At 50.4% G+C, this 21,511-nt stretch overlaps 1 protein-coding gene across 5 annotated transcripts in view; it reads right to left on the bottom strand.

Moving 5' to 3' along the window:
* Positions 1–21,511, bottom strand: part of ubac2 (UBA domain containing 2) — a 353,572-nt gene that overhangs the window by 62,402 nt on the left and 269,659 nt on the right. The window lies entirely within an intron of this gene.

Consider the following 21,511-nt stretch of genomic DNA (forward strand, 5'->3'; position numbering starts at 1 on the left):
TTTTTAGTAAATTAAATAACTTTTTACTTTAAAAAAACGTTTAAAAATGGCAGCTAGTGTGTCTGAATGAACAAGTAAAACTTGAAGAGTGAGAGTAGTTTTGGAAGAAAATTTCCCGCTCTTTATTGCAGACTGGGCCGCTTCCACCAGAGCTGGGCAACAATCACGAGGGGAAACTCAACCTTGTATTTTCAATTTTTGTGGCTGTCCTGTGGTTTGTTGTGGGAGATTGGGATTGATACTGAATCCAGAAATATAACAAACACTCTGACCCAATTGTTTTTGTACTGTCACCAGTCCTTATTTACATCCAGCAGAAAGATCGCTTATGTTTGTGCTGCTTCCAAACGGGAGATACATGAACATTTCAGAACCCAGGTGAAGTGACCTCCTCAGATAACTCCTGATGCTGTAACTAACTGTCCTGCACGTGTATGGTGAACAGTATCTCATCATTATAGCTCACAGCTGTGGCTCTGCGGCCTGCGCAGTTGTCTCTCCGTCGCAAGATCGGGGGTTCCAGTATCACTGCAGAGACTTGATCCCATAACCAAGGCTCCAGTGGGATGTTAAAAGTTTGGAGGGGCCCGCTTTTGGATCAGTTGTTAAACCGAGGCCAAATGTTAAACAACGACAGTGGGTTAAACAACGATAGTCCTCAATACCGGGGTCCCACAAGGCTGCGTACTTAGCCCCCTACTATACTCCCTATACACACGCGTCTGCGTGGCAAAATTTGGCTCCAACTTCATCCACAAGTTTGCTGATGACACGACCATAGTGGGTCGGATCTCAAACAACGATGAGTCAGAATACAGGAGGGAGATAGAGAACCTAGTGGAGTGGTGAAACGTCATCAATCTCTCCCTCAATGTCAGCAAAACGAAGGAGCTGGTCATTGACTACAGGAAGCAATGTATCGTACACACCCCTGTCTGCATCAATGGTGCCGAGGTGGAGATGGTTGACAGCTTCAAATTCCTAGGTGTGCACATCACTAACAATCTGTCCTGGCCCACCCACGTCGACGCTACGACCAAGAAAGCACAACAGCGCCTATACTTCTTCAGGGAACTAAGGAAATTCTCCATGTCCACATTGACTCTGACCAACATTTACAGATGCACCATAGAAATCATTCTATCTGGCTGCATCACAGCCTGGTATGGCAACTGCTCGGCCCAAGACCATAAGAAACTACAGAGAGTCGTAAACACAGCCCACCCCATCACACGAACCTGTCTCCCATCCACTGAGTCCGTCTACACCTCCCGCTGCCTTGGGAAACCGGGCAGCATAATCAAAGACTCCTCCCACTCGGGTTATTCTCTCTTCCAATCTCTTCCATTGGGCGGGAGATACAGAAGTCTGAGAACACGCACTTACAGGTTCAAAAACAGCTTCTTCCCCGCTGCTACCATCTCCTGAACGACCCTCTTATGGACTGAACTGATCTCTCCACACATCTTCTCTACTGAGTAGTACTACAGTCCGTATGCTTCACCCAACGCTTGCGTCTCTGTATTTACATTGTGTATTTATGTGCGTCCAATGTTTTTTTCATGAAACAATCTGTCTGGACTGTATGCAGAACAATACTTTTCACTGTACCTTGGTACACGTGACAATAAATCAAATGAATCAATCAATCTATTCCACGGCACAATTTTTAGCAAGAGCAGTGTCTTGGCCAATATTTATCCCTCAATCGACGTTCTGAAAACAGATTGAGTGTCAGTGCGTATATATACTGCGGTTTCTGGGATTGGACATCCTGAGGTTGTGAAGCTGACGAATTAGCGAATACAACAAGAGACCGATAACTGTCAAAGTTGAACGACTGACTGAGCCTCGGTCGTTATTGGCAGAGCAGTCGTCTAGGTTTGTCACAAGAGCTGTTGAATGGAAAAAAGCAGGTAAATGAGCGAAATCCTCTACTACACCACTGGCATACTGCGAAACAGCAAATCTAACTTGGGCAAAAGGAAGTGCAAAAACTTCTAAGCTCCAGTTATAGGGAGGAAATGAAACAACTGTTGACCCAAGCGGATGTCAAAAACAGACTCAAAATTACCTCCTACCTTTCAACTAACATGGGTTAGATGTTGAATTTTATTCTCTATTGGGTCTCAACAGTGGATTTAGGAGTCATGTTTCCTACAGTTTGAACAGTTGACACAATCTAAGCACCTGCAATCACGTTCTTCCTGCCAGAGCTATCTAGCCTGAGTGCGTTTATTACTTTACTACCACAGCTGGAAATGCTCAGGTCAAGTGGCTGAGGTCTCAATTCCCAATTGGAATGCCGAAAAGGCAAGGCTCGCAACACAAAAAAGTTTGACACAAGTGGGCGAGGGGGCCTGGGTAGGACTGGGACAGAAAATGTTCACTATGCCCCCCCAGGGTTTTGTGAATTTTAGATGTCTGCCAAGGTGTAGGAACACAACAGCAACACAGCCTTCTGGATGTGAAGGCTGAGAGATGATGGGGTGTCCAAGATTATGAACGATTATATAAAGTAACATAGCGATAGCTAGCAATAGTTGGGGTGGCGTTTAAAAAAAAAAAAGAGGACACACATTTAACGTCACGGCAAAGCAAACTGAAGGAGCAGATAGAATTTATTTTTCTCGGAGGGTGGTTGGAATGCAAAACACTCGGTCACAAACCGTCGGCGAACTGAAATCCAGCGATTCTTTCAGAAGGAAACGTGAAAGATGCTCGACAAAGAGAGAAATTAGATCGTGTGGGAAGATGGCTCTTCTGGAGAAAAAGGCAGCAACAGTAACTTGGTGGGCAGAATGGTCTTTTTCTGTGCTGGAACATTCTGTAGAATAAGTTGTGATGTGCAACTTAATGAGGCCAAAGTGAACTATTAAATAAGGTGGCCAACAGGGAGCAAAGATATTCTTGCATTTTGCATCTATTACTACCCCTCAAGGCAATTGGTTAATACAAGCAGCTTCTTGGCAGTGCAGGTCTTGCTGCAGCCACTTGGAGATGTACAAGAGCAGGTCAAAGTGAGTTTCCTCTTCTTCTAATGCTCACTGTCTCAACAACACCAACTTCATAGAATTTACAGTGCAGAAGGAGGCCATTCGGCCCACCGGGTCTGCACCAGCTCTTGGAAAGAGCACCCTACTTAAGTCCACGCCTCCACGCCTCCTGTCTCTGTCACCCAGTAACCACACTTAACCTTTTTTGGACACTAAGGGCAATTTATCATGGCCAATCCACCTAACCTGCACATCTTTGGACTGCGGGAGGAAACCGGAGCACCCGGAGGAAACCCACGCACACACGGGGAGAATGTGCAGACTCCGCACAGACATTGACCCAAGCTGGGAATCGAACCTGGGACCCTGGAGCTGTGAAGCATCTGTGCTAACCATTGTGCTGCCCTCTTGCATTTCTATAGCACTTTTGATACGGCAAAACATTCCAAGTGACTTCACGGGCTATCGAACGAAGTTTGACACCATAAAGAGATATTAGGGCAGGTAAGCTAAAGCTTGGTAAAGAGGCAGGTTTTAAGGAACATCTTTAAGGAGGGGACAAAGGTAGAGAGGTTGATGGAAGGAATTCCGATGTTCAGGGGCTAGGCAGCTGAAGACAAGATCTTGTTTTGATTCATTTCTTTTGGCAGAAATTACGAAAGGATGAGTCAGTACCTACAGGAATGATCGAGAGACTGGACACACAATCAACACATCTGATCTACCACTGCTGAAATCATGCAAGAAGACTCATACCAGAGTGCACATGACAGATCTCACCGCACAGCCCACCCCGCACAAATCATCACTCTTTCTAAGACTTTCAGAAGTGTCAAATTAAGCTGTAAAACCAAACAAAAAAATCTGCGCTGCTGCAGCAATCAACCAGGGGGCGCAATGTTTAGACAACATCACATCAAAACGTCTGGTCACTTCACCACTGACCCTTCTCTCTGGCAAAGTAGATGGAGTTGGATATGGACACCTGTCAAAGGTGGCAAGAAATCCAACATTTGCAATTGCACTTTTTGGGTGAGGTTAACATATCACGAGAATGTGATTTTTGCACAGCAGTTATTTCTCTTTTCGGGGGAAGAGGGAGGTGAAAAAGGCAGTCAGCGTACACACTATTTGTAGGTTTCTGGTTCTGTGTCATGTCACATTGGCAAAACTGCAAGCAGAACCCAGGTATTTCCCAACATGAGGGGTTAATGAACTGGAAGCAGAAGTTCGAACTGAAAACGTCACTTCTATTTTGGAACGGCAGTGGGACAGTCAGAGGAGAACTGTGGTGGGGCAAGGCAAAACCAGGGAGTCTTCCAGTGTTAACAGGTCAACACAGGCACAGAATCACTACACAGGCCCTCACTCTCTGGCTCCAGGGTCCACTCTGCCCGGGACCCCACTCCCAGGGCACCGCACGTTCTCCCCATTGGTCGGGGTTTGCATGTTCCCATATGATAGGCCCAAACTGGCTTGCTCCTTAAAGGGGCCATGCTACCACATCCCTCCCCCATAAGTCCCTCGATACATATTTACAGAACAGGTTATGCACAGTAACCATATACAATTAAAAGTTTCAGAAACACAAGGGGAGAGAGTCCATAACAGTTCACCACAGTGTCAACCTGTTAGGGGCTTTTCTGGCTCTCATAGTCCCCCAACTGGCTACTCCAACTGTGACGTAGCAATGTTGTCACCTGTGGAAAATTGTCTCTGTCATTCGATCATCATGGCACGGGCATTCCCTTCTCCAGCTCCCTCCTGGGCCTGGATGGGGCCTTCTCAGTAGTCCTCGATTCCCTCTCTTCTGGGTCCACCACGGGAGCACTGGTGCCGCCTGCTGTCTCCAACAGTTCCAAGATTGGGGTTGTGGCCCCTCCACCCATGGGAATGGCCAAGCCATCCACGGACAAGGATACATGTGGACTTCGCAGTCCCTTTCTTGGACCGAATATTTCTCATCTTGGTTGATGCTCTCTCAAAGAGTCATTGGACTCGAAACGTTAGCTCGTTTCTCTCCCTACAGATGCTGCCAGACCTGCTGAGATTTTCTAGCATTTTCTCTTTTGTTTCAGATTCCAGCATCTGCAGTAATTTGCTTTTATTTTTGCCTCTCAATATAGTTGGATGTCCAAGAGATGGGGACTGTCATAATATACACCAGTATATCATGGTGCAGATACACACACACTGATGGACACACAGCAAGACCAATCAACACACACAACACCGCAGCCAATCACCAGTTAGAGCACACTCACTATAAAGACAGGGGGCATCAGAGTTCCCGCTCATTCGAGGTGCAGCTTCCTAGTAGGACAGAGCTCACAGGCTGCAGCACAGACATTCACCATGTGCTGAGTGCATCGACTGGTTAGGACAAGGCACAGATCTTTGGTTCAATCTAATATCGTGTTAACCCACAGTGAAAGTATGTTCAACAGTTTGTAACTTAATAAAACAGTGTTGCACTATTTTAAGTGTTGGTGACCTGTGTGTTCCACGGATCCAGAGCTCCCAACACAACATGATACCAGGAGTTGAGGGATATTAGAACTTCTTAGACCTACCTGCAAGTGATCTGCCTTCCGCCAGCATTCCATCATCCTGCAAAATGGACAACATCTGCCCGCCGCTCCGCATCGCCGGCAACCTAGGGGCCAACTGGAAAATATTCAAACAACGCTTCCAGCTCTTCCTTGAGGCCACAGATCACTCTCTTCCTATCCCACGGCCGGGGACCATGCCATCCACATTTTCAATTCTCTCACCTTTGCAGATGATGAAGATAAAACAAAGTTCAAGACGGTCCTCCTCAAGTTTGACACTCGCTGCAGCACAGAGGTGAATGAAAGTTTCGAGCGCTATGTATTCCAACATCATTTGCAGGGTAAGGATGAACCTTTCCAGTCCTTTCTCACTCACCTCCGCATCCTTGCGCAGTCCTGTAATTACAGGTCCACCTCCGACTCCATGATACGCGACCAGATCATTTTCGGTGTTCAGTCGGACCTGTGTGCAACACGAAAACGCCACGAGTCGGTATTCCCACATCCAAGCGGCTGAAACGGCGCGGCGAGATCCCCAGAACGGGTCCAAGCAATCGAGCAACTCCAGGGCCTCAGCCTTGATGAGGGCGGCCATTTTGTGCGCTTTTCGCGGACTCCCGCGCTTGTGCGCACCAAACGAGGGGGCGGTGACGTCGACTAACGTAATGCGCAGGTGCGCACTACGTATGACTGCACCGCGCATGCGCGGTGGCGCAGCGAACGTACTGACGCTACGACGTGCAGCAACTGTGGCTCCGCCCATTTAACACGGCAATGCCCTGCCAAATCTCGACAATGCCTGAGATGTGGCAAACGTGGCCACTATGCTGCCTTATGCCGAGCAGCTCAGCCTGCCAACTCATTTAGCTTCAGCCAGCCTCGCAGGAATGTCCGGGCCATTCAACCCACGGTCACCGAGTCCGATGCGGACCTACCACACAACATTGACACCGAGGACCTGAAGGCGCCTTTTCGAGTCGGTATCGTGACAAAAAACAGGGTGTCCCCGAAGCAAAGACACCAGCCGCTGTCGGTATACAGCATCGATCCAGACGATGAGTGGTGTGCCACCCTGACGGTCAACCGGTCCCAAATACGATTCCGCCTGGACACTGGTGCCTCCGCCAATCTCATTGCGGGGTCTGACCTCCAAAGCCTTTGTGTCAAACCAGCCATCCTTCCATCAGCCTGCCAGTTATTAGATTATAATGGCAATCCCATTGATGCCAGCGGCTCATGCCACTTGAAGTGACGCACAGGTCACGCAAAGCCATCCTTCCTTTTGAAATCATGGGCTCCTCGAAAGCCTCCCTGCTTGGCGCGCAGGCATGCAAGCTGTTGAACCTAGTTCAGAGAATTCACTCTCTCCTGGTGACACGTTTGCCCCCAGCGCGTATTCAAACATATACGTGAGCATGGCCTCCGCCTCAACAGGGCCAAATGCTCTTTTGGTCAGACGGAACTCAAGTTCCTCGGGGACCACATCTCCCAGTTGGGTGTACAGCCGGATGCGGACAAGGTAGCTGCTATCACAGCTATGAAAACGCCAGAGGACAAGAAGGCGGTCCTCCGATTTCTGGGCATGGTCAATTTTTTAGGGAAGTTCATCCCTAACCTCGCCTCTCATATCACGGCTCTCAGGAACCTGGTCAGGAAGATGGCAGACTTCCAATGGCTCCCTGCCCACGAGCGTGAATGGAAAGAACTCAAAACAAAACTCACCAAGGCCCTGGTCTTAGCTTTCTTTGATCCAGCAAAGGAGACCAAAATTTTGATCGATGCCAGCCAATCCGGCATTGGGGCAGTGCTCCTTCAACGTGATGAGGCCTCATCCTAGGCCCCCGTTGCATAGGCGTCACGCGCCATGACCCCCACGGAGCAGCGCTACGCGCAGATAGAAAGGGAGTGCCTGGGCCTCCTGACCGGTGTGGTTAAGTTTCACGATTATGTGTACGGACTTCCTCATGAAAAATTAAATGAAATGAAAATCGCTTGTCACAAGTAGGCTTCAAATGAAGTTACTGTGAAAAGCCCCTAGTCGCCACATTCCGGCGCCTGTTCGGGGAGGCTGTTACGGGAATTCACCGTCGAGACTGACCATCTCACGCTGGTCAATATAATACAGAAAGACTGACTTCCGGGTGCGGCGATGACCAGCTGAGTCGCACATTTCGGCAGCTCCCTGTGAAACGGACTTTTGGGCTCTTGATAGGAGCCCCAACGGCAATTTTGACGGCTAAAAACACTGTGCGGTAAACCAGAAGGGAATCCCCCCTGGATACGGATGGAAAAAGGAGAGGGAAGTGGCCAGATTGCAGTGGATCCTTTAGAACAGCGGCAAGGAAGGCAAGCAAAAACCAAGATGGCGTCGGAAGGTGGCAGTTTAACATGGGGCCCTGAACAACAAGAGTTCTTGAAATGCTGTGTGGAAGAGATCAAAAAGGAAATGAAGAAAGAGCTGTTGGCCCCGATACTACAGGCGATCGAAGGGCTAAAGGAGGAACAAAAGACCCAGGAGCGGGAGCTTCGGGTCGTGAAGGCAAAGGCAGCCGAGAATGAGGACGATATACAGGGCCTGGTGGTGAAGACGGAGACGCAGGAGGCACATCAGAAACGATGTGTGGAAAGGTTGGAGGCACTGGAAAACAACGCAAGGAGGAACAACCTGAGGATTCTTGGTCTTCCTGAAGGTGTGGAGGGAGCGGACGTCGGGGCATATGTGAGCACGATGCTGCACTCGTTAATGGGAGCGGAGGCCCCGGCAGGTCCGTTGGAGGTGGAGGGAGCATACCGAGTGATGGCGCGAGGACCGAGAGCAGGAGAAATTCCCAGAGCCATAGTGGTGAGATTCCTCCGTTTTAAGGATAGAGAAATGGTCCTTAGATGGGCGAAGAAAACTCGGAGTAGTAAATGGGAGAACGCGGTGATCCGCGTTTATCAAGACTGGAGTGCGGAGGTGGCGAGAAGGAGGGCGAGCTTTAATCGGGCCAAGGCGGTGCTTCATAAAAAGAAGATAAAATTTGGAATGCTGCAACCGGCAAGACTGTGGGTCACATATCGAGAGAGGCACCACTACTTTGAGACGGCGGATGAAGCGTGGACTTTTATTTTGTGGAAGAAAAACTGGAATGAGCGGGTTATTAAAAAGAACGTTCGAACAAAGTGGTGGGGCGAATGTGGGGGGCAAAGAGGGGTTTTATGTACTAATCCTGCGATGCGGTAACTTTTCTCTCTCCCACGGGTGGTGATGGGGGGAGGAGGGGAGGTGGAGGAGATGGGGCGTTGGCCATTGGGGGCGGGGCCAAGGGAGAAGCGCGGGCTTGGTTCCCGCGCTATGATAATCATGGCGGGAATAGAGAAGCAGGAAGGAGGGGGCGTCGCACGGTGCGAGCCGAGGTCACGGGGGGAAGCCGAGGTCAGCCAGAGTTTGCTGACTTCTGGGAGCAACATGGGGGGAGTAATTACGCTAGCGGGGGATCTAGCGGGGGGGGGGGTGGGAGGGGGGAATTACTGGGTTGCTGCTGCTGGGGAGAGGGGGGAGCTGGTATGGGAGAGGATGGGCGGGGGGGCACCGCCTGGGGGAGATACAGCTGCGTGGGAACCGGGTGAGGAGCTGGAAAAAGGTGATGGCTAATCGACAAGGGGGGGGGGGTAGGAAGCCCCCCAACTCGGCTGATCACGTGGAACGTGAGAGGGCTGAACGGGCCGATAAAGAGGGCACGGGTACTCGCACACCTTAAGAAACTTAAGGCAGATGTGGTTATGTTACAGGAAACGCACCTGAAACTGATAGACCAGGTTAGGCTACGCAAAGGATGGGTGGGGCAGGTGTTCCATTCGGGGCTAGATGCGAAAAACAGGGGGGTGGCTATATTAGTGGGGAAGCGGGTAATGTTCGAGGCAAAGACTATAGTGGCGGATAACGGGGGCAGATACGTGATGGTGAGTGGCAAACTACAGGGGGAGACGGTGGTTTTGGTAAACGTATATGCCCCAAACTGGGATGATGCCAATTTTATGAGGCGGATGCTAGGACGCATTCCGGACCTAGAGATGGGAAAGCTGATAATGGGGGGAGATTTTAATACGGTGTTGGAACCAGGGCTGGATAGGTCGAAGTCCAGGACTGGAAGGAGGCCGGCAGCAGCCAAGGTACTTAAAGATTTTATGGAGCAGATGGGAGGTGTAGACCCGTGGAGATTTAGCAGACCTAGGAGTAAGGAGTTCTCGTTTTTCTCCTATGTACATAAAGTCTATTCGCGAATAGACTTTTTTGTGCTGGGTAGGGCATTGATCCCGAAGGTGAGGGGAACGGAGTATACGGCTATAGCCATTTCGGATCACGCTCCACACTGGGTGGACTTGGAGATAGGGGAGGAAACAGGAGGGCGCCCACCCTGGAGAATGGACATGGGACTAATGGCAGATGAGGGGGTGTGTCTAAGGGTGAGGGGGTGCATTGAAAAGTACTTGGAACTCAATGATAATGGGGAGGTCCAGGTGGGAGTGGTCTGGGAGGCGTTGAAGGCGGTGGTTAGAGGGGAGCTGATATCAATAAGGGCACATAAAGGGAAGCAGGAGAGTAAGGAACGGGAGCGGTTGCTGCAAGAACTTTTGAGGGTGGACAGACAATATGCGGAAGCACCGGAGGAGGGACTGTACAGGGAAAGGCAAAGGCTACATGTAGAATTTGACTTGCTGACTACAGGCACTGCAGAGGCACAATGGAGGAAGGCACAGGGTGTACAGTACGAATATGGGGAGAAGGCGAGCAGGTTGCTGGCACACCAATTGAGGAAAAGGGGAGCAGCGAGGGAAATAGGGGGAGTGAGGGATGAGGAAGGAGAGATGGAGCGGGGAGCGGAGAGAGTGAATGGAGTGTTCAAGACATTTTATAAAAAATTATATGAAGCTCAACCCCCGGATGGGAGGGAGAGAATGATGGGCTTCTTGGATCGGCTGGAATTTCCCAAGGTGGAAGAGCAGGAAAGGGTGGGACTGGGAGCACAGATCGAGGTAGAAGAAGTGGTGAAAGGAATTAGGAGCATGCAGGCGGGAAAGGCCCCGGGACCGGATGGATTCCCAGTCGAATTCTATAGAAAATATGTGGACTTGCTCGCCCCGGTACTGACGAGGACCTTTAATGAGGCAAAGGAAAGGGGACAACTGCCCCCGACTATGTCTGAAGCAACGATATCGCTTCTCTTAAAGAAGGAAAAGGACCCGCTACAATGCGGGTCCTATAGACCTATTTCCCTCCTAAATGTAGATGCCAAGGTCCTGGCCAAGGTAATGGCAATGAGAATAGAGGAATGTGTCCCGGGGGTGGTCCACGAGGACCAAACTGGGTTTGTGAAGGGGAGACAGCTGAATACGAATATACGGAGGTTGTTAGGGGTAATGATGATGGCCCCACCAGAGGGAGAAACGGAGATAGTAGTGGCGATGGATGCCGAGAAAGCATTTGATAGAGTGGAGTGGGATTATTTGTGGGAGGTGTTGAGGAGATTTGGTTTTGGAGAGGGGTATGTTAGATGGGTGCAGCTGTTGTATAGGGCCCCAGTGGCGAGCGTGGTCACGAATGGACGGGGATCTGCATATTTTCGGCTCCATAGAGGGACAAGGCAGGGATGCCCTCTGTCCCCATTATTGTTTGCACTGGCGATTGAGCCCCTGGCGATAGCGTTGAGGGGTTCCAAGAAGTGGAGGGGAGTACTTAGGGGAGGAGAAGAGCACCGGGTATCTTTGTATGCGGACGATTTGCTACTATACGTGGCGGACCTGGCGGAGGGGATGCCAGAAATAATGCGGATACTTGGGGAGTTTGGGGATTTTTCAGGGTATAAATTGAACATGGGGAAAAGTGAGTTGTTTGTGGTGCATCCAGGGGAGCAGAGTAGAGAAATAGAGGACCTACCGTTGAGGAAGGTAACAAGGGACTTTCGTTACCTGGGGATCCAGATAGCTAAGAATTGGGGCACATTGCACAGGCTAAATTTGACGCGGTTGGTGGAACAGATGGAGGAGGATTTCAAGAGATGGGATATGGTATCCCTGTCAATGGCAGGGAGGGTGCAGGCGGTTAAGATGGTGGTCCTCCCGAGATTCCTCTTTGTGTTTCAGTGCCTCCCGGTGGTGATTACGAAGGCTTTTTTTAAAAGGATTGAAAAGAGCATCATGGGTTTTGTGTGGGCCGGGAAGACCCCGAGAGTGAGGAAGGGATTCTTACAGCGTAGCAGGGATAGGGGGGGGCTGGCACTACCGAGCCTAAGTGAGTATTATTGGGCCGCTAATATTTCAATGGTGAGTAAGTGGATGGGAGAGGAGGAGGGAGCGGCATGGAAGAGATTAGAGAGGGTGCCCTGTAGGGGGACTAGCCTACAGGCTATGGTGACAGCCCCATTGCCGTTCTCACCGAGGAACTACACCACAAGCCCGGTGGTGGTGGCTACACTGAAGATTTGGGGACAGTGGAGACGGCATAGGGGAAAGACTGGAGCCTTGGGGGGGTCCCCGATAAGAAACAACCATAGGTTTGCCCCGGGGGGAATGGATGGGGGATATGGAATGTGGCAAAGAGCAGGAATAACGCAACTGAAAGATCTGTTTGTGGATGGGAAGTTCGCGAGTCTGGGAGCGCTGACCGAGAAATATGGGTTGCCCCAAGGGAATGCATTCAGGTATATGCAACTGAGGGCTTTTGCGAGGCAACAGGTGAGGGAATTCCCGCAGCTCCCGACACAAGAGGTGCAGGACAGAGTGATCTCAAAGACATGGGTGGGGGATGGTAAGGTGTCAGATATATATAGGGAAATGAGGGACGAAGGGGAGACTATGGTAGATGAACTAAAAGGGAAATGGGAAGAAGAGCTGGGGGAGGAGATCGGGGAGGGGCTGTGGGCAGATGCCCTAAGCAGGGTAAACTCGTCGTCCTCGTGTGCCAGGCTAAGCCTGATTCAGTTTAAGGTATTACACAGGGCACATATGACTGGAGCACGGCTCAGTAAATTTTTTGGGGTGGAGGATAGGTGTGCGAGGTGCTCGAGAAGCCCAGCGAATCATACCCATATGTTTTGGTCATGCCCGGCACTACAGGGGTTTTGGATGGGGGTGACAAAGGTGCTTTCAAAAGTAGTAGGAGTCCGGGTCGAACCAAGCTGGGGGTTGGCTATATTTGGGGTTGCACAAGAGCCGGGAGTGCAGGAGGCGAGAGAGGCCGATGTTTTGGCCTTTGCGTCCCTAGTAGCCCGGCGCAGGATATTGCTAATGTGGAAAGAAGCCAAGCCCCCGGGGGTGGAGACCTGGATAAATGACATGGCGGGGTTTATAAAGCTAGAGCGGATTAAGTTCGTCCTAAGGGGGTCGGCTCAAGGGTTCACCAGGCGGTGGCAACCGTTCGTCGAATACCTCGCAGAAAGATAGACGGAATGGGAAAAAGAAGGCAGCAGCAGCAGCCCAGGATCGGGGGGGGGGGGGGGGGGGGGGGGGGGGGGAGGAGGAACCAGAAGGACTCTCAGGGTTGTTAATACATACTGTATAGTATGTATAGGTCGTTGCTACAGATAATTATATATTGGACTGTTAAATTATATTTTTGGAGAGTGTTACTTGTGACAAGGCAGTTGCCAATTAGGGCTAGTTTTCATTTTTGTTATTTATTATTTATTCATTTTTTGTTTATAAAATAGGTCATTGTTATTTGTGTTGTTATAATATTGTGTAAAGGATGCACAGTGTACTGTGTTGGTTGACCAAAAATTTTCAATAAAATATTTAATAAAAAAAAAAATAATACAGAAAGACTTGAATTACATTTACGCCTCGCCTCCAGCGTATTCTTCTCAAGCTCCGGCGATATGACTTCCAGCTGGTATACACCCCAGGTAAAGACCTCATCATTGCTGACTCTCTCTCCAGGGCAGTCAACACTCCATGTGACCCAGCGGGATTTGACTGCCAGGTTGACTCCCATGTGGCATTCGCGGCCTCCAATCTACCTGCCACGGATGAACGCCTCGTCCAAGTTCGCCGCGAGACGGCGGCTGACCCCTTGCTACAGTGTGTCATGCGCCACCTAACAGACGGGTGGCTCAAGGGCCAATGCCCTCAGTTCTATAATGTCAGAGATGATCTGGTGGCAGTAGACGGGGTTCTTCTAAAACTGGACCGCATTGTCATCCTGCATAGCTTGCGCCAGCTCGTCCTGGAACAACTACACGAGGGCCACCTTGGCGCGGAAAAGTGCCGACGATGGGCCCGAGAGGCAGTGTACTGGCCCGGCATCAATGAGGACATAGCCAACACAGTGCTCAACTGTCCCACTTGTCAGCGCTTCCAGCCGGTCCAACAACGTGAGACCCTGCAGCCCCATGAGTTGGTCACATCACCATGGACCAAGGTGGGCATCGACCTATTCCACGCGTTGGGTAGAGACTATGTCCTGATCGTGGACTACTTTTCAAATTACCCGGAGGTGATACGGTTGCACGATATCACCTCGTCTGCAGTCATTCGTGCCTGTAAGGAAACCTTACCTTGCTCGACACGGCATCCCGTTCACGGTTATGTCGGACAATGGCCCCTGTTTCGCCAGCCAGGAATGGTCCAACTTTGCCAGGCGGTACAATTTTGCCCATGTGACATCCAGTCCCCTGTACCCCCAATCCAACGGAAAAGCAGAGAAGGGAGTACATATAGTCAAACGGCTCCTCTGTAAGGCTGCCGATGCTGGGTCCGATTTCTAGCTCGCCTTGCTGGCCTATCACTCCGCCTCACTGTCCACTGGCCTGTCACCAGCCCAGTTGCTCATGGGTCGTACCCTGAGGACGAAGGTGCCGTCCATTCATGTCCCAGACCTCGACAACGTTCCGGTCCTTTGCCAGATGCAGCTGTCTCGTACACAGCACAAGGCGGCTCATGACTCCCGTGCAGCTGATCTCCCTGCTCTGGCTCCAGATGACAACATCCGGGTCCATCTTCCGGATGGTGGCTGGTCTGCAACCGCTGTTGTCCTTCGGCAGGTGGCCCCCCGCTCGACGTCTACCGGATGGCTCCATTCTGCGCCGCAATCGACGCGCCCTTCGTCTCGTTCCACGCTCGCTACGTGATCCTCCACTGTCGCCTCGCCCTCCTGCTGACCCTGCCATGGACTATGCAGAGATCGCTGTCACTCTGCATCCCCCTGACTCTGACGCAGTCCAGCCCGCTACTGAACCGGCGGTTCTCGGTCCACCCTTGAGGCGGTCAACCAGAATTTGTTGCCCACATCAGAGACTTAATTTATGAACTTTGCGGACTTATAGACTTTCTGAATTGTTTTGTTGCTTTGTTTGATAGTTTAGCTGGTTTGTGTATAGTGTTTATCTCGTTATTCTTGTTGCATACTGCTTCTCTGCACCAGGCACCTTCCCATGTAAATACCTTAGTTCTCGTGTACATAGTCCTGTAAATATGTCTTTCGCACCCCACACGTAGTTAGGAACATTCTCACCATACACTATTTATTGCCACACATATACATTCTTTTATAAAAGGGGGGATGTCATAATATACACCAGTATATCATGGTGCAGTCACACACACTGATGGACACACAGCGGGACCAATCAACACACACAGCACCGCAGCCAATCACCAGTTAGAGCACACGCACTATAAAGACAGGGGGCATCAGAGTTCCCGCTCATTCGAGCTGCAGCTTCCTAGTAGCAGAGAGCTCACAGCCTGCAGCACAGACCTTCACCATGTGCTGAGTGCATAGACTGGTTAGGACTATCTCTGCAAGACGTGCCATATCATCGACATGGATACCACCATTACACGTGAGAACACCACCCACCAGGTACGCGGTACATATTCGTGCGACTTGGCCAACGTTGTCTACCTCATACGCTGCAGGAAAGGATGTCTCGAAGCGTGGTACATTGGCGAGACCATGCAGACGCTGCGACAACGGATGAACGGACATCGTGCGACAATCACCAGGCAGGAATGTTTCCTTCCAGTCGGGGAACACTTCAGCAGTCAAGGGCATTCAGCCTCTGATCTCCGGGTAAGCGTTCTCCAAGGCGGCCTTCAGGACGCGCGACAACGCAGAATCGCCGAGCAGAAACTTATAGCCAAGTTCCACACACATGGGTGTGGCCTCAACCGGGACCTGGGATTCATGTCGCATTACATTCATCCCCCACCATCTGGCCTGCGAAATCCTACCAACTGTCCTGGCTTGATACAATTCACACCTCTTTAACCTGAGGTTACCCCATCTCTGGATCTGTAAAGATTTAATCACCTGCTAATGCTCACATTCCAAGCATTGTCTGGCAGCTTTAAATTTGTCTATATATTTGTTTCTGGAACATACCTCTTCATTCACCTGAGGAAGGAGCAGCGCTCCGAAAGCTAGTGACATCGAAACAAACCTGTTGGACTTTAACCTGGTGTTGTAAGACTTCGTACTGTGGTTAGGACAAGGCATAGGTCTTTAGTTCAATCTAATATCGTGTTAACCCACAGTGAAAGTATGTTAAACAGTATCTGACTTAATAAAATGTTGTACTATTTTAAGTGTTGGTGGCCTGTATGTGTTCCACGGATCCAGAGCTCCCAACACAACAGGGACGGCAACCTCGGCGGCCAGGTAGAGGCCTGGTGGTGGATTTTTTTCTATCCATGGCTTCGCGGAAGTAATAGTGTCTGACAAAGGCACTATGTGCACTGGGAAAGAGTTTCAGTATTTTGTCAATTGCGTGAATTTGCCACAAGAGCTCAGGATAAATTTTCCATCTCATGTTCTGGCGCCCGCCAATATATATCTCCCTCAACTCCAGCAGTGCCAGAGGCACCAGTGACACACCACAACATCCTCTCATTGGATACCAGGCCCATCTGCATCCATGCAGGAACCAATCACGGATTCTTTATACCAAACCCAAAAGGAAACAAACAAGAAAAATACGCGAAAACCCCAGTCCTAAAGGGGAGTTATATATATACATTTGTGTCACACAAGTGCCAGGCAATGATCATCTCCTACAAGAGTGGAGCTAAACACCGCCCCTTGACATTCAATGGTATTACCATCGCTGAATCCCCCACAACCAACATCTTGGGGGTTACCATTGATCAACTGAACTGGACTAGCCATATTAATACTGTGGCTACCAGGGCAGGTCAAAGGCTAGGAATCCTACGGCGAGTAACTCACCTCCTGACCCCACAAAGCCTGTCCACCATCTACAAGGCACAAGTCAGGAGTGTAATGGAATACTCTCCACTTGCCTGGATGAGCACGGCTCCAACAACACTCAAGAAGCTCAATACCATCCAGGACAAAGAACAAAGAACAAAGAAATGTACAGCACAGGAACAGGCCCTTCGGCCCTCCAAGCCCGTGCCGACCATACTGCCCGACTAAACTACAATCTTCTACACTTCCTGGGTCCGTATCCTTCTATTCCCATCCTATTCATATATTTGTCAAGATGCCCCTTAAATGTCCCTATCGTCCCTGCTTCCACTACCTCCTCCGGTAGCGAGTTCCAGGTACCCACTACCCTCTGCGTAAAAAACTTGCCTCGTACATCTACTCTAAACCTTGCCCCTCTCACCTTAAACCTATGCCCCCTAGTAATTGACCCCTCTACCCTGGGGAAAAGCCTCTGACTATCCACTCTGTCTATGCCCCTCATAATTTTGTATACCTCTATCAGGTCGCCCCTCAACCTCCTTCGTTCCAGTGAGAACAAACCGAGTTGATTCAACCGCTCCTCATAGCTTATGCCCTCCATACCAGGCAACATTCTGGTAAATCTCTTCTGCACCCTCTCTAAAGCCTCCACATCCTTCTGGTAGTGTGGCGACCAGAATTGAACACTATACTCCAAGTGTGGCCTAACTAAGGTTCTATACAGCTGCAACATGACTTGCCAATTCTTATACTCAATGCCCCGGCCAATGAAGGCAAGCATGCCGTATGCCTTCTTGACTACCTTCTCCACCTGTGTTGCCCCTTTCAATGACCTGTGGACCTGTACTCCTAGACCTCTTTGACTTTCAATACTCTTGAAGGTTCTACCATTCACTGTATATTCCCTACCTGCATTAGACCTTCCAAAATGCATTACCTCACATTTGTCCGGATTAAACTCCATCTGCCATCTCTCCGCCCAAGTCTCCAGACAATCTAAATCCTGCTGTATCCTCAGACAGTCCTCATCGCTATCCGCAATTCCACCAACCTTTGTGTCGTCTGCAAACTTACTAATCAGACCAGTTACATTTTCCTCCAAATCATTTATATATACTACAAAGAGCAAAGGTCCCAGCACTGATCCCTGTGGAACACCACTGGTCACAGCCCTCCAATTAGAAAAGCATCCCTCCATTGCTACCCTCTGCCTTCTATGGCCTAGCCAGTTCTGTATCCACCTTGCCAGTTCACCCCTGATCCCGTGTGACTTCACCTTTTGTACTAGTCTACCATGAGGGACCTTGTCAAAGGCATTACTGAAGTCCATATAGACAACATCTACTGCCCTACCTGCATCAATCATCTTAGTGACCTCCTCGAAAAACTCTATCAAGTTAGTGAGACACGACCTCCCCTTCACAAAACCGTGCTGCCTCTCACTAATACGTCCATTTGCTTCCAAATGGGAGTAGATCCTGTCTCTAAGAATTCTCTCCAGTAATTTCCCTACCACTGACGTAAGGCTCACCGGCCTGTAGTTCCCGGGATTATCCTTGCTACCCTTCTTAAACAGAGGAACAACATTGGCTATTCTCCAGTCCTCCGGGACATCCCCTGAAGACAGCGAGGATCCAAAGATTTCTGTCAAGGCCTCAGCAATTTCCTCTCCAGCCTCCTTCAGTATTCTGGGGTAGATCCCATCAGGCCCTGGGGACTTATCTACCTTAATATTTTTTAAGACACCCAACACCTCGTCTTTTTGGATCACAATGTGACCCAGGCTATCTACACCCCCTTCTCCAGACTCAACATCTACCAATTCCTTCTCTTTGGTGAATACTGATGCAAAGTATTCATTTAGTACCTCGCCCATTTCCTCTGGCTCCACACATAGATTCCCTTGCCTATCCTTCAGTGGGCCAACCCTTTCCCTGGCTACCCTTTTGCTTTTTATGTACGTGTAAAAAGCCTTGGGATTTTCCTTAACCCTATTTGCTAATGACTTTTCGTGACCCCTTCTAGCCCTCCTGACTCCTTGCTTAAGTTCCTTCCTACTTTCCTTATATGCCACACAGGCTTCGTCTGTTCCCAGCCTTTTAGCCCTGACAAATGCCTCCTTTTTCTTTTTGACGAGGCCTACAATATCACTCGTCATCCAAGGTTCCCCAAAATTGCCGTATTTATCTTTCTTCCTCACAGGAACATGCCGGTCCTGTATTCCTTTCAACTGACACTTGAAAGCCTCCCACAAGCAGCCCACTTGATTGCTCCTCCTTCCACAAACATTCAAACCCTCCACCACCGCTGAACAATGGCAGCCGTGTGCACCATCTACAAGATGCACTGCAGTAACTCACCAAGGTTCCTTAGGCAGCACCTTCCAAACCCGTGACCACTACCATCTAGAAGGACCGCACCAACCGCACTCAGGGCAGTGTACCACCCCCATTTACACCCAGCCAGCCCTGCACCTCACCAACCGCACCCAGGGCAGTGTACCACCCCCATTTACACCCAGCCAGCCCTGCACCTCACCAACCGCACTCAGGGCAGTGTACCACCCCCATTTACACCCAGCCAGCCCTGCACCTCACCAACCGCACTCAGGGCAGTGTACCACCCCCATTTACACCCCAGCCAGGGAAACCCCATCACCAAAGAGAAGAAGAATTGTTAAGACACCCAACAACTAGGCGACCTGGGAGAGGGTGGGGCAAGGGGGCGATTCCCTCCTCCTTTATAAAGCCAGGGGAACCTCCCCTGAACCACCAGACGGGACCCGGATTAACAACAGCACCCTGCTCACCCGGGTGAAGGTAAGAAGAAAATCTCTCGAAAAGCCTGAGCTGTCAACACTGCCCACCATCACAAGGAGATTCAGGAATATGGCAGGGTTGCCTCAACAGTGACACAAACATTGTTTCCACATGGAAAATCCAACCACAATGATGAGGACACTCAGGGACCCACCATATAGGACCACTTAGAACAGGGCACTCAACTCCCCCACCAAACCTACCGCCACACGACGGAAGGGCTCCAACAATGTGGAGGCATGGCAAACAGTCTCTCTCTTCAACAAATCAGCCAAGGGTTGACCAAACTCGCCTGGGCCTGCGCTACCACTCAATTCCTCCTATTCTAAAAGCTCTGAGGGGAAATGGCCCAGAGGAAAAACTCCAGCAACAGGTAAGAGACATAAAGAACCCAGTCCTCCCCAGGATGTATAATCTGCCCAGGGCCATCGAAGGAGACAGGCACGGATTCTCAAATTTGCAATAACAAGGAACTAAAATTAAAACCTGATACGATTTGTCATGATATTCAAACACACACATCATGATGGACACACTAACAGGCAAATCAGAGTACACAACACCACAACCAATCACAGACAAGAACACCAACCACATAAAAAGCACGAGCACGACACCTGGAGGTCAGTAGGTCTGGGGAGAAGGAAGCATGAAAGAGCTGTTGAAACACCACAAGCAGGGAGCCCCCCACGTGCAGAGTGCAAAGACCAAGTTGTAAATAGTGAGTTTAAATAAACAAGCGTTGTACCATATGCAACTGTGTTGGCTCTTCTGTGTGTTAGAACACCCAACACCACATGGTACAGGAGTGGATCGATACCTGCCTACCAACCTGCCATTCTGGACATGGACCACACCGGCAAACCGCAGCCGATGCAAGTCACGGGGAACCTAGGCACCAACTGGAAGCTCTACAGGCAGCGATTTGACCTGTACATCCGTGCCACCGAAAAACAGAATGTCTCGGATGATTCGAAGATTGCAATGCTCCTCTTCTACGCAGGCCCCCACCCAAATGATGTCTTTAATTCACTGGTGTTCGAGGAAGGCGAAAACCAGGCCAAATATGACACGGTCATCCTCAAAATGGACCAGCACTTTCAAACTGAAGTAAACGAAACTTTCGAAAGATACATCTTTCAGCAACGCCTGCAAGGTAAGGAGGAGCTTTTTCAACCCTTTTTGACGCACCTCCGGATTCTAGCGCAGTCCTGCGGTTACGGCACCACCACAGAGTCCATGATCAGGGACCAGATTGTTTTTGGCGTTGCCTCTAGTGGCCTACGCCAGCAGCTTCTTAAAATAAAGAGCCTCACCTTAGCGTCTGCTGTGGAAGCCTGTGTCCTCCATGAAAATGCTGCCTGCCGTTTTGCCCGATTTCAGGCGTCCGAGTTGGCACAGAGGGGGTCCCCAGCCGTCGAATCGGCAAGCCAGGCCGCCCACGACGTTGAACGCATCCAGGCCGTCGATTTCTTCCCGCCCCACGGCCCGGACGACAGCGGCCGCTTCCCGCGCTTTTCGCGGTCTCCCGCGCAGGTGCGCGCCAAGAATAACGGCCACAACGAGGGACGCACTGCGCAGGCGCGCCCACCGCAAGATCGCACTGCGCATGCGCAGTGGCGCAACGAACGCCGTGACGTCATGACGTGCAGCAAGTGTGGAGGTCTACACTTAAAAGGGCAATGTCCTGCAAAATACCAACAGTGCAACAGATGTGCCATGATAGGCCACTACGCAGCCCGCTGTCGTGCGGCTCAACCCATGGATCCGGCGCATCCTCGACAACCTCGCACACGAGTCAGGACCGTCCAGCCCACGCATCAAGACTTCCAGTTAAGTGATGCAGATGACCAGGATGACTTCAGAGTTGCCGTCATTGATGTCAACAAGGTCAATGCCATCAATCCAGACGATGAGTGGTGTGCCACCCTGACGGTCAACCGATCGCGCGTCGCC

This window comes from Scyliorhinus torazame, chromosome 15, assembly GCF_047496885.1.
Source record: "Scyliorhinus torazame isolate Kashiwa2021f chromosome 15, sScyTor2.1, whole genome shotgun sequence".
Classification (NCBI taxonomy): Eukaryota; Metazoa; Chordata; class Chondrichthyes; order Carcharhiniformes; family Scyliorhinidae; genus Scyliorhinus; species Scyliorhinus torazame.